Genomic DNA, 14,484 nt, shown 5'->3' on the forward strand with positions numbered 1-14,484 from the left:
AATCACACAAGTTTCCATCTGTCCAACCGTCCGTCACGCTGTGTGTCTCTCAAAAGGTTATTTTGAGGAACACGTGAAAATACTAAAAATGGTTCTCCTGCCGAGGACATCATCGGAAAAATTTGCACCCTTTATTATCTTCAAACATTTGTCTCCCCAGCCATGCGGAGACAACCTTCTGAGGATCCAACCAAAACCTTCACTTTACCGTACATAGCAGGGGTTACCAAATTTTTTTCCAAAATCTTAAACCTAAACACAAGATCCAGGTTCGTTTCAACACAGTACACAAAATCCGTGATTTAATCCCATCTGTAAAGGATGTGATTCCTGACATGCAATACCCTGGTGTCTACAAACTGAGTTGTGGTTGCGACAGCAGTTACATTGGGGAAACGAAACGACATGTCTCGGACCGCGTTAGTGAACACAAGGCAGATCTGAAACACGGTAGGACCAATACCTCTGCCGTTGCCGATCATTGTTTTAACGCTGTGGGCTCACACGAAATTTATTTTTCCAAGATGGAGGTACTCTGCAAACCTACCGGCTACCTTCAGAGATTTGTTCATGAAGCCATCCAGGTATATAAACACAGACACAACTTCAATCGAGAGGATGGGTACAAACTGAGCAATCATTGGAAGGACGTTATTAACCAGGTAAAGTCTTAACTGACTGTCATGTTTCCATCCTACCTGCCTATGTCAGCTGTTATTTCCGACTCTCTGTCTCTCTCTCTCTCTCTATGCCTCTCTCTTAGATCTCTCATGCTCACATGTCCTTTGCATTGCACTCTCATGCCTTTGGATTGCACTCTCATACTCACATGCCCTTTGGATTGCACCCATTGGGTTGCACTCATGCCTTTGGATTGCACCACTCTTCGATTGTACATTAACATGCTAATCTCTCACATTAATGTAATAACACGCTGGAGACGGCTTGTAGAATCGGTCCTTTTATTTCACTTCCTTTGCAGTTCACAAACACTCCCCGTTGCTGGCAGGCAACGGGAAGCGGGCAGACAGTCACCAGAGACCCACCACCACGTGACACCCGGAGCCCCACTTGCGCGTGGCCTCTCCCTCTCTTAGTTCCGTGTCTGACCCCGTGTCTCTCCTCTCTCCCCTTATTTAATGCCTGGGTCACGTGGTACACTCCAGCCAATCCTCAATAGCCTGCGCCGAATGTTCCAGATCCCCCATCAACTCCCGGGACCACGCCCCCGACTTGTCTTCCCATTGGCTGAGGCCAAGACCACCGAAACCAATCACCTAGCTGACATCCCGTGATCACGCCGGGGCCATGCTCCCAGGCTCTCCCCCCATTGGTTGTAAAGCGGGACCGGCAAAGCCGATCACCACGTGAATCTGACATAGGCTCTTATTACATTAACATAGCCACTTCCGTACCCTCGTCGAGGAGGCCGCTCTCCTATCTTACATTTATATGCTAATTTCTCACATTAACATCACTAGCCCCGGCCACTTCTTTATGACCCTTGGGCTACACCCATTTCAAACCTTTTAAAACAGTCTGCCTCAGCAGCAGACCATGCTTTCCCACCTGATGATGGACGCTTGTGTTGCGCCCAAAACGTTGTTATTTATTTTATACCCACGTGACTTTACCGAAATAACCAAAGAGTATCGATTCTTGCAGTCACGAAAGCTTCAAATCAAGATTTGATCCCACCATTTCTACCAAACGCATCGGAGCGTACAATAGCACGCACCTCCGATTCGCGCGGTTGGCTACGTACGGTGTAAAATAAATTCAACACACACACACAAACATACATTGAAACGCGCCTTGCACTTCGTCGCTCAAACAAGATGAAGGAGTTGGGATTAACAGTATTTCGATTGAAAGCTTTCGTGACTGCAGGGATTCATCTTCTTGATTTTTTCGGTAAAGTCACGTAGAAGGGAAATAATAAAATAATAAAAATAAAACATAATAAAATTATTCTCACGACGTTTCGGCCACAACGCAAGCAGCCATCCTCAGGTGAAGAACAGGTCTGTCGGGAAGACAGCGTTGTGGCCGAAACGTCGTGAGAATTATTTTATTATGTTTTATTTATATTATTTTATTATTTCCCTTCTACGTGACTTTACCGAAAGAACCACGAAGATTAAAAGTATTGTTTGGATTATAACAAATGTCCGGCTTTGGAGCACGTGTGCTTGTGACAAGCGTGTAATGTGTCTACACGTGTCGATGATGATGTTGACGTGAAGGCATGCGTATGCAGAAGCATGCATCATTATCTAATGTAAATGTGCTCTATATCTCTGACCTAGTTATGTTGCTGTGAACAAGGGCCGTTACCTGAAACGTCTCCGATGATATACTCTATTTTAAAGGCGGTGTTATTGACGAATGTGTTGAGTTATTTTGGTTAATAATGTACACGTGTATGGATGAGTGAAGTGCTGCATACACACGCCTCTCTGTGTGTGATGATTTACATATACATTCATATTTTTTGCATACATTCTATTTCTAATATGCATGAACACGTGCGTATGTTTGCCGTATTTGCACATGTGTATGCATGAAATGCACTGGAGTGTGCGCGCGATTGTTTGCTAAGCTGTTCATGTTCATGTGCGAACGTCTTGTGTATAGACGATGTATGTTGAACGTAGCCAACCGTGTTAAATGGAGGTGCTGGGGAAGGACAACAAACTTAATACCGTAAAAGCAGTTGTAAAGAAACGAGTTCTCAATTTGCACGTGTGTACGTGTACATGGCGTATACGCGCATTGTTTACCTAATACCCTACGCACCTGTGTACATGCGTGTTTGTATTTAGTATACACGTGTGTACACATGTGTAGTGTCAACGATTCAGAGACAGAGTTTCTAGTTTCTAGCAGGCAGAGTTTCTAGTAGCTCAGCCTAGCCTTACATTACACTAGCCGTCTAACACTGACAGCGCTGACAGAGATAGCCAACTACTACCCTTCATAGCACAATGTCTAGCGGAGACGTTTAGCGACGACGGCGACGAGACGACAGCGACGACGGGATGAGTCCAATCCCAGCACCGGCAGTCTTGAGCCCCCCGCTCTCGGCTCCTTTTATGCTCCTAGCGCGGCCTGGCTCCGCCCTGACCACGCCTCCCTTCTCTAACTCGCTAGCAGATTCCAGGGGCCTCCAGATGGAGTCCTCCGTGACCCTTACCCTAGTTCCCCCCTCTGCCAACACACCGTGCACACCCCAGAGGTCGCAATCGGGTACCCGATACCCGTACCCTACCCGATACCCGGCTACCTGTACCCGGCCGGGTATGGGTACTGGTAGCCGTTTGCGACCCTGGTGCGGCCGGGTACGGGTACGGGTAGGCCGTGAGTCACTGGTGAGTAACCGTTTGTCACTCATCTCCCAACGTCTTGTCTCTTCTCACAATTCAAGTTCCTAGAATCAACCCACCCGCGCCTGCAACATGACTTCATCCCAGAGGTCGCAATCGGGTACCCGTACCCTACCCGATACCCGGCCGGGTACGGGTAGCCAAGTATCGGGTAGGGTACGGGTACGGGTACCCGTTTGCGACCCTGGTGCGGCCGGGTACGGGTACGGGTAAGGAATCAAAACCCGTTTGCGACCTCTGGCACACCCTCACCGGCGTGTGTGCTGTCTGTCCACCACAGTTGCCGCTGCTGTCCACCACCAGACGGCGCTATTACACTACACATACATTGCTTGTTTCACGTCGCATGTACGAGCTTATATGCACTCTTTAATAGACGTACGTGCGTGTGTGTAGCTGTGTTTATATAACAGGTATCGGTGAACATGTACATTATAAGCCTATTATGTACACACGTGGGTGCGTGTGGTGGACCGGCAGTTAACGCGCTGTGCTACAAACTCGTTGGCGCTGAGTTCGATTCCCGCTCACGGCCAACACCAGTGCCCGTTATCTGAACCGGTCCCGAGCATCCCTTATGTTGACTCAGCCTGAAATGAGTTCCCGGTGCGATGTGTAAATATTGCCACTGGGGAGACAAAGGAGGCCGGGCGTGGTGCTGGCCACCCACCCCGTCCGTGTGCCGTGTGGGCGCTCGTTAAGTCGTGACGAACAGCACTTGTCCCCAACAGTCTGTTAAGGCGATACCGGCGATCTTTGTCCATGTGTTTAACCAATGGTTTTGATGGGATAAGGCATCCAACCCGTTATTGCTGTTGACATTACAGATACATATTTACGCGGCATATTCATAACGTGTGTTTTATGATGTATAATTCAGCGAACACAAATCCATTTGGAAGAAACATTTTTCTTTCAATTTTGTGCAACAAAATACCCAAAAATATGGCTTGACATTTGATATTAACTATTCAATTGCACGTTACGTCGCTTTTCATGACTCACAATTGCCCTTTATCTCCTACATTAAAACGTATTTACGAAGTAATTATTTCTTGCAATTTAATATTTTTTTGAATCACTCAACCCTGGCCGTGACCTACATTTTCACGGCTACGCGTTCCTCAAGTTTCAACACGCTGACTACTGCAGTCGGCATTTGTTGTTAACACGACACGAAGCGCCTACGTTCGCCACCCCTCGTGCCCATGCCATCGCAGAATGACCCAGCCAAACATTCCCTTGCCGTTTTTAAAACATGCGCGCCTTGCGTATCGATGGCCAAATGTGGGGGGGGGGGGGGGGAAGTCACCGCTCGCGGTTTCGTTGGGCCAGATGAAGGAATTCACGTGGGCCTTTGCTTGACGGAGGTAGCAAGGGGCCCAACTCCGTTGCAGATAAACTGGTGCCGTTCAGCCGCAATCATTCGGCCTCAGACTCTTCTCGATCGCCGTTGGAAATAAAATGAAATGAAACAGACGTGGCAAACGCCCTGTTAAATCCTTGGGTGGCTGAAGCTGCGAGATTAAGCTATTACTTTAGGAAAGCCTTTAATGATCAGAAAACGTGATGTGGTGTGGTTAATTTAATATCACATTTCCAAGAATTGTAAAACTTTAACCTAGTTTTTCTATATTGTTTCGTGTGCTATTATATAACAAAAAAGTACGTATAGAAATGTAACAGGGTACTAGTAAGCATAGACAATGGACAAGGATATTACCGCCGTCACTTTGTGCTATTGACTAATTGCGAGAGTGAACAGTTGACGAAACTTTACTTGCAAAAAAATCGAAACCAAAATATTTCAAAAGGATACAAATTCAGCAGTTGTCATTTAACAAAGAGACAACGCTGCTTTTGGGTATTTAGCTAATCCTCAAAAATAGACGGCTGGAAAGCTAAACCTACTTAGCGCGCAGGCGAATTACACCAAAGTCCAATAGTTGAACTTAAAGTTTTTTTTTTTAACGAGGCCATTTAAGATTGCACCCGTGTAACGATTTAAACGTTCACGTTGACACTCCCTGATGCCGCGTGCTTCGGCAGAAAGGCGGCTCGTCTAATTCCGTCGGCCGTCTCCTTGCCAGCGTGGTCATGGCTGAAATGTGAGAAGCCATTCAGCGGAGAGCGCCATATCTTTGCCTGCGTTCCCAATGTGGCATGCAGCTGCCCTCTGTGTTTGGTCACATGAGTGCGCGCGGTGTGGCTCACGAAAATATATGAGCGGACTGTATGTCCAACACAGGGGCGACCTTCTCCGTTTCAGCTTCGTGGGGCGACAGGAAGAGGGGTGGGTGAGGAGGGGAATTGGAGTGCTGGCGGATTCTGGAACCTCGTGGGGGTTTTTTTTGGTGGGGCTTGTGATAGAGCAAAGTCTTCTTGGTTCTTTCGGTAAAGTCACGTAGAATGGAAATAATATATATTTTTTAATAATATTCTTTTTTTAATTTAAAGCTTTCGTGACTGCAGGGACTCATCTTCTTGGTTCTTTCGGTAAAGTCACGTAGAAGGGAAGTAATACAATAATAAAACTAAAACATAATAAAATAATTCTCACGACGTTTCGGCCACAACGCAAGCAGCCGTCCTCAGGTGAAACCAGGTCTGTCGAGGCGACAGCGTCTGAATGAGACGCTGAATGAGACGCTGTCGCCTCGACAGACCTGGTTTCACCTGAGGACGGCTGCTTGAGTTGTGGCCGAAACGTCGTGAGAATAATTTTATTATGTTTTATTATTATTATTTTATTATTTCCATTCTACGTGACTTTACCGAAAGAACCAAGAAGATGAATCCCTGCAGTCACGAAAGCTTTAAATCGAAATAGAGCAAAGTGTTAGGTCATGTGTCAGTGGAGTTTGACCCAAGTTGAAAAGGTTCCACGCCGACTGAAATGGAAGCGTGATGCACGCGCTTCGAGTTCTCAGTGGTTGCTAGCACTGTGCCACGAAACCTAGAGACCCGAGTTCGACATCTGGAAAAAGGCTACCAGTGGCTAATTCGATCTGAACCCGTCACGGGACCTGGGACCATCCCCGTCCCTCATGTTCACCAATGCGTTCTCACCCAGCATGGTAAGTTAAGGTCAAACACGACTGACATAATACCTCCATCTAGCAGTGGATTGACAAAGGGCCGTCGCTGTTATTTGTACACGTATCATTTTACGAGTGCACGTGTGAAAAGACAAGTTGAGTTACGTCCATTCACTGGCCTTGTAACAGAGGATGGCGCAGCCTGCCTTAGGCGTACAGCACAAAGGCCGGGATATGTAATACAACATAACACATATCTTTAAACACATGGAGCATTCAGTCTGTAACTCCCTCCATATGTGTGGCCTCAAAAGGTCTGCTGCTGCTGTTATAAAGTATTGGAATCATGCGATGGCTTTCTGTCCTTTGGCGTCACGGTGTATGCCATTTGGAATTGGCTTCGACTGTTTTTGGGGGTAGCAATGCAGGCTTAGTAAGGCGCTTACCCTCAAGTCCAAAGACTAATAGCTAGGTTTTGTTGACTGAAAATGTGCGCTTAGTTTTTGCACAGTGATCGGAAGCTTGCATTTGGGATCCATTTTTGATTGGTGTGCAAATATGCTTTGAGATGGTGACTTCATATGGGCATTAAGTCCACGTGTCTGTCAGCTAAAGCCAAACAGTAGACTCGTTAGTGGGTGACATGCTACGTTTCAGAGCACACATACCTTTGGAGTTGCACGCATCACAGCCATATTAATGCACAGCAAGCCACAATAAAATAGTATTTCTTACAGAAAATAAAAACAAAGGATGCTCTTAAGACAGGGTTCGTGAATGTTTGAATAACAACTAAATCTGAACACACTTATATTTACACCTTTAGTTTATTTTAGGATGTGTATTGTAGCCCACTTGTGGGCCAGGGAGGTTGACACTGTATTCCTAAACATTTACTCTATATTTAGGGTTGAACACCCATCATTGCTTCACATGTTTTCTGATGACATGAGTGTTGGCAGCAATTACCGTGTATGTATGTTCGTGCTGTGTGGAGAATAGCAGGTGATGGATGATCATGGTGAGTTGATTATCGTCAGCAGGACAGCGATGGCAGTGTTCACATGAGCTTGGTGCTTAGCTGATTGCTTTGTCACCACTCGCATCATTTTAAAGTTAAATCGAGAGCAATATATCTTCCAAGTCAACTTCAGAAAGTAGGAAATCACCCTTTACCATCAAGTCCAATCCAGTTTGCTAACTCGTAAAATAAAACCCATATAACCTCGGTTGTAAAATTAACTGTCAGGAATGTAAAATAAGTAAATAAATACCAAGTGTGGAAATGTCCCTTTGAAATATAAGGTATTAAACTACATTGTTAATTTGTGGTTGGGCATTTTTTACATGTGGCTATACACTAAGCATTGTGCTTATAATATACAAGCAATGTTCATGACCTGAATGTGGCGTTACTTCTATTATTTGTATTTAAACATTTGAGACGTCCACTTTTTCTTGGCACCACATCAGTTTTCTTTTTTATCCGACCTCTTAATTCTAGATTTGAAGCTTTCGTGACTACAAGGAATCATATTCTTAGGTTTTTTCGGTAAAGTCACGTAGGTAAAACATCAAAATTAATGAAAATAAAATAAAAACAAAAATCACGACGTTTCGGAGGCAACACAAGTCTCCGTCATCAGGTGGGACCGTCACAGCCAGATTAGCTGCATCAAGTGAGGCAATGATTCAAGATGTAATCCCTTAAAAGCGAGTTGAGGGGGGAAGAGAGGGAGGGGGGAGCTCATCAGAATATGGTAGCCAATGAATGGAACGTATCGAGAGGGAGGGGGGGCGGGGCCAAAAGGGTGGGCGACGGCGTGGAAGCGATTGTGCGCAAGCGACAAACTACTGCACACGCCAACACAATTGACAGAGAGGGGGAGGGGAGGTCTGATACACATGATAGACAAAAGAACGAAAATGCCCATGTTTATACCAATGCTGGCTGAACAATGAAGAGAGTACTGTTAAAAAATAACTGGGGATGTTAACACTCGGTAAAGTAAAGTAAAATAGTGCCTGTCAGGTAAGATGGTCCAAAAAAATTGTAATTAAGTCTTTTTTGCGTGGTTGATAACATCTTTCCAATGATTACTAAGTTTGTACCCATCATCACGGTTTAAATTATGTCTGTGTTTGTATATTTGTATGGCTTCGTGTACAAACCTTTGATGGTAGCCGGGAGGTTTGCAGAGAATCTTGGTCTCGGAAAAGACAATTTCATGAGAGCCCACCGAGTTGTAGCAATGATCGGCAACGGCAGAAGAATCAGTTCTGCCGTGTTTCAGATCTGACTTGTGCTCGCGGACACGATCAGAAACATGACGTTTCGTTTCTCCAATGTAGCAATCACCACAAATGCAACTCAATTTGTAAATTCCAGGATACTGTAAGTCAGGAACGACATCCTTCACAGATGGAATCAGATCACGGATTTTATGCACTGTACTGAATCGGACTTGGATCTTATGTTTGTTTAGAATTTTGGAGATCTTTTTGGTCACGCCAGCTATGTATGGTAACGTGATGGTTTTGGTCGGAGTTTCATGTGGCTGTTTCTGTGTGGTGGGAGAGACAGCTTGGCGGATAGTACGGTCAGAGTATCCGTTCATCCTGAGGGCCCGATGTACATGTCTTAATTCACCGGTCAGGTGGTGTTTGTCAGAAATGCCATGGGCTCTGTGGTATAGCGTTTTGATGAGAAAATTATTTTGAGATGGGGGGTGGTGGGAATCCGGTTTCAAGTAGGAATCTGTGTGGGTGGCTTTCCTGTAGACAGAATGTCCCAAGGATCCGTCAGGCCTCCTCTCAAACAGAATATCCAAGAATGGTAGTTTACCGTCTTTCTCCACTTCCATGGTGAATCTGATGGATGGGTGTCTAGAATTGATGTGGTCCAAGAAGTGGTTCAATGCTGGGAGGCCATGTGGCCAGATGACGAAAGTGTCATCCACATACCTCTTCCACAGGGAAGGACGCAGGGTGGATGTCTGGATGGCGTCTGATTCAAACTTTTCCATGAACATGTTGGCTATAACTGGTGACAAAGGGGAGCCCATAGGGGTACCCTCATTCTGTTTGTAGAAGGTGCCATTCCAGGTAAAATAGGTGTTGGTGAGGCAATGCCTAACCAGCGCAGGTGCATCAGAATTCAATCCATGTTGGACTAAGTCCTCAATTATTGTTAGGGTGTCCGGTACTGGGACTTTGGTAAACAAAGATACTACATCAAAGCTGACGAGGATGTCATCAGGAGATAGTACCATGTCCTTAACCATAGAGACTAATTGGGTTGAGTTGAGTACTGCCGAATAAGTCTTGCCTGTGAAAGGGAGCAGAGTATCTGATAGAAAACGGGCTAGTTTGTACGTAGGAGAGTTTATCGTCGACACAATGGGTCGTAGCGGGGTGCCTTCCTTATGGATTTTGGGAAGACCATAGAGTCTGGGAGGTCTTGCCGCCGATGGTTTTAGAGAGGGACGTTTGCTTGGTTCGATTAGGGAAGTCGAACTCGTGATGATACTGTTGGTTTTCGTCGTTAGGCTTTTAGTGGGATCGTTTTTAATTTTGGAGTAACTCCCATCATTAAGAAGGTCCAGGATTTTGTTGTTGTATGAATCTTTATCCATGATGACCGTGGCATTGCCCTTGTCTGCCGAGAGGATGACTATATCATCTCTCTTTTTTTGGGTCCGCGAGTTCAGAGCGTTCGTTTTTGCTGATGTTACTAGTGGGTTTCTTAGCATTCTTAAGAATAGTAGCTATTTCAGCTCTTGCTACATCCGCATGGATGTGTCCTATGCCTCTGAGGGCTACATCAATCTGGGAAATCATATCCTCTACTGGTATATATTTAGGGGTGACGGCGAAATTTAGTCCATTGGCCAGTACCGTTTTTAGAGTGTCAGAAATTGGGATGTTACTCTGATTAATCACGGTCTTGTTAACATCCAGCTTTGCGATGTGTGGCTCTGGTTTCTTCTTAGATAGGAGGTTGAATTTAGAAATCAGGTTAGCTTTGCATTTGGCTGACATTGAGTCAGCAGAAGCAGAAGTCATGTTATCAACGTGGTTCCAATCAGAAGGTGACATTTTTTGTGTTAACATTAAATGTGTTTGTAAGAGAGTCTTGTCTAAATTATCGAGTTCAGATCGGAGTAACCTTATTCTCTCCGAGATTAGTGATAGGCTGGCTTTAAATAAGATCTGTTTGGAGTTCGGTGAGGACAGCAGCGGATGTGAGTGTGAAAGCGATGGGTATTACCTTGTTATCTCGGCATCTCTTGAGGAAGGCCAGCGTCTCGAGAAGCTGTGACTTCTTGTCTCGTTGTCTGTTAAAAACTCTAACAGATAGGTGGAATTCCTCCCCGTAGAGGGCATTAATTCTAGATTTGAAGCTTTCGTGACTGCAAGGAATCATATTCTTAGGTTTTTTCGGTAAAGTCACGTAATATCCGACCTCTTGTTAGCTTTAGAGTTTGTCAGTGATATATTTACTGGAATCTATCAGCTTGTTGGTTAGTGATTCAATCTTCAGGGCGGCGCGGACGAATTTGCTTTTATCAGTCAACAACTCGGCGCTAGCTTTCTGTCCAAGTGATTTTTTTTGGCCCAGGACAAACCTGACCTCTGGTGGTTCTTCATTGAATATCACAGATGCAAATTCTCCGGCCAATTCTGTACAGACGTGTGACATCGTGTGCCATAGACAAAATGTAATAATGTAATCCTTATATTCAGTGAGCTTTTGTAAATGCACTTTGTTTAGCGTCGGATTATTCATAGGCTGGGTGGAGTGGTGCGACAGTGGTGAACTCGGCAACCCGAGTTTGATTCCTAACATCAGTGGCGAGTGATGCTAGGACCGATCCTGCACCAACATGCAGAGCCTCACCATTCTGGCGAATTGCTCGATGATGCTGGATGCAATTACCAGCGAAACGTCGTACTCAAATTATAAATGTTGTGGTTTCACGCTTCAACACACCAGTGGGCTAAAGCAGTGAACTATTTGTCTTTTGTCAACGTGACACTTTTTTTTTTACTGATTGGCCGTGTCGGGTGGTGGAGGGTTACGACACATTTATAAATAACGCGATCTAAACCCAAAAACGTTGATTATGACCAACATGCATGTCCAGCATTGTGCAGTATGGTGAGAAACAAACCCCTCATGCCTGACGCCACATGGAGATGCCATCATGTGTTTGTGGATAAATAATAGATTACATGTTTTTTTGTACTTTATTTGTGATTATTACTAGATTGGTGTCTTCCATAACATTGTCATATTTTCACCCCTGAATCAATGCCTACAATGTGTATGTATGATTTGCATTTCAATGGGTGACGAGTCGAATGTGAAAAACGCTAGGCGCGATGGGCCGGTGACAAATTGAGTTTGGACCAGCCTGGCATAGAGATGTATTTAAATATAAATACACAAAGCTTAATTGCACAATATGACAGTGGTGTTGTCAGGGGAAACCCCACATCGACCAATAATAACTGCTGCCACCCATGCTGGCGACAGAAACCTGTAGGAGGTTCATCGCGGCAGGCATCCGTGTGCATGTCCTTTGATGGTGATGATGACACTTTGAGCCTCACCCATTCCAGAAAAGGCATGGCCGTACCACGTGCCCTTTGGTAAGCGCAACTCAGCAACTCAACCATGGTTAACCAAGCATTGGCAGCAACATCTGCCAGTCCCGTACGGTGTTAGGTCCCCACCTCGATCTCCCAGGGCTAATTTAGGACACGTGGGAGGGCAAGGCCACTGCCATTACTCACGGAGTCTGAAAGCTGAGGGGGCATGGGTGAAATATTATGCGAAAGGGGGATGCATTTTTTTCCAGAGGCCATCCAGGGGGAAAAAATAGTCCCAAAGCAAAACACCAGGGTGTGGCCGCACGCTGCATAGTTATGTTTGATTAATTACACCGGTAGTTTTGTATAGGGTAGTTTGTGGACGGTTGTTTTAGTACTGTGGTAGGTGTTCGTGGTTATGTTGCACAACTCTCAAATTTAGATTTAAAGCTTTCGTGACTGCAGGGAATCATCATCTTGGTTCTTTCGGTAAAGTCACGTAGAAGGGAAATAATAAAATAATCAAAATAAAACATAATAAAATAATACAAATAAAACATAATAAAATACAATTCTCACGACCTTTCGCAAGCATTGTGGCCGAAACGTCGTGAGAATTGTATTTTATTATGTTTTATTTGTATTACTTTATTATTTCCCTTCTACGTGACTTTACCGAAAGAACCAAGAAGACAACTCTCAAATGTTTTTTTGAGATTAATTCATTCATTAATTTCGTGTCCATCATCCCAACTTATCGATGTTGGTATTGACCGTGTTGCAGATTAATGAGTAAACTCGCAGGACTTGCGGCGAGCGGCGCTTTCTCTGTGGGTTTTTTGAATTGCTCAGCAATATTGTTTTGGCATGATGTCAACGTTTCACCCCACGTGCTCGGGGATTTTGCAGTTTTTGAGAACTAGTTTGCCGAGCCGGTCAGTAACCTTTCGTTTACTGGGTGAAGGTATCATCCGTTATTAACGAACTACAATTAGCAGTTTTAACTGCATGGTTGTAATGCTGGCAACACTTTGGATTTTATTAAATTGAAAAGCTCTTGTGATCTTCAACAGCAAACAAAGGAAGCACCTAAAACAGTTGCTCCCCAGGTGTTGACAAACACCCGAAACTCGAAAATCTTGATGCGATGTGTTTCGCCAATTCTATGGCAGACACGTGGAAATGTAGAGGCATTAGATTCAGACGATAACATATTTACCCCAACAAACATGGAACGTTGGGGCCAATGTCGGTCCAAAATTCCTACCACGCATTAACATTGACCCAACGCTTACTGGGCCAATGTTTACTGGGACACTGCCAAGTGGGTGTGTGCAAATTTATACACCGAGTATAAAGTCCTGCATAATTCTCACTCCTCAATAATGGACATAACATTCACGGATACTCCATATATGATAAATGTAACCTATTGTATTGCTGCGCATACCTTTAAGATGTATATTTGTGGAAACAAACCAGCCCGTGTGCAGGATGTGTGCGGATCGTTGCGATTGTGAGATCAGGAGAGATGTGGAGGGCTTTGGAAGGCTTTCATACAACAATGGATTAAGCATGGCTGACGATGATGTGTACGCAAATCAAGCAGAGTCGGTTCTCCTCTCAAGCACGCACGATAGGCCGGAGCCAGTGGAGAAGAATTCACATTGCGATGGCACAAGGGAGTCTATCTATAGGACCATCACTGTGTACTGTCAACACAGTAGTACTGTGTTCATTAACCAAAGGCTGAGCCATATGACGACATCGTATTTAATATGATGTAGAGATAGATGTCTGAATACCTAATGAGGAAAGTGTTTCGTTGATGGCACTACCTGCTGTGAATTATGGATCGATAACTTAGAAAGAAAACAGTATTAATACTTAACTATAATCTCCAGAGGAATAGCAAGCAATTAATTCAGCCACGTATAAAGCCTTCGAGTGGCTTCACAACTTGGATTAAGATGTTTAAGCTATTATTAACTATGCCATTTGCAATAATATTTACAATGTTTGATGTTGGATCTGAATATTATTTATCTATACTCTAAACACTGGGAAAACCGTGCCAGCAGAGTGCAGCAGAGATATCTGGAGTGCAGTGTTCGTGAACGATTGCACTGCAGATTAGATGACTGCGTTTGGTTCCAGCCACACACGAATTTGCGTGACTTTGTTTTACAAGTAGATAGTCTGCATCATCACCACGATAAAATAACAAAAAAATGCAGCAGTTATTTCCACTGTCCACCGTTAAGGGAGCACGAGTAGGCAAGTTAATACTGGTAGGAACTTCCTGGTTACACCAGCCCACAGGGGATTATTGTGTCCGTCCGTCCGTCGTGCATCCAAAAATGGGAGGAGTGGGGCTGGGTGGAGAGGGGAGGGTAGGGAGGGGCTGGGTGGGGGGTGGGAGGGGTGGGGCTGGGTGGGGAGGGGCTGGTCACCCCGTGGTGCCC

This window comes from Lampetra planeri, chromosome 11 (assembly GCF_965212315.1).
Source record: "Lampetra planeri chromosome 11, kcLamPlan1.2.h2, whole genome shotgun sequence".
In the NCBI taxonomy this organism is placed as follows: domain Eukaryota; kingdom Metazoa; phylum Chordata; class Hyperoartia; order Petromyzontiformes; family Petromyzontidae; genus Lampetra; species Lampetra planeri.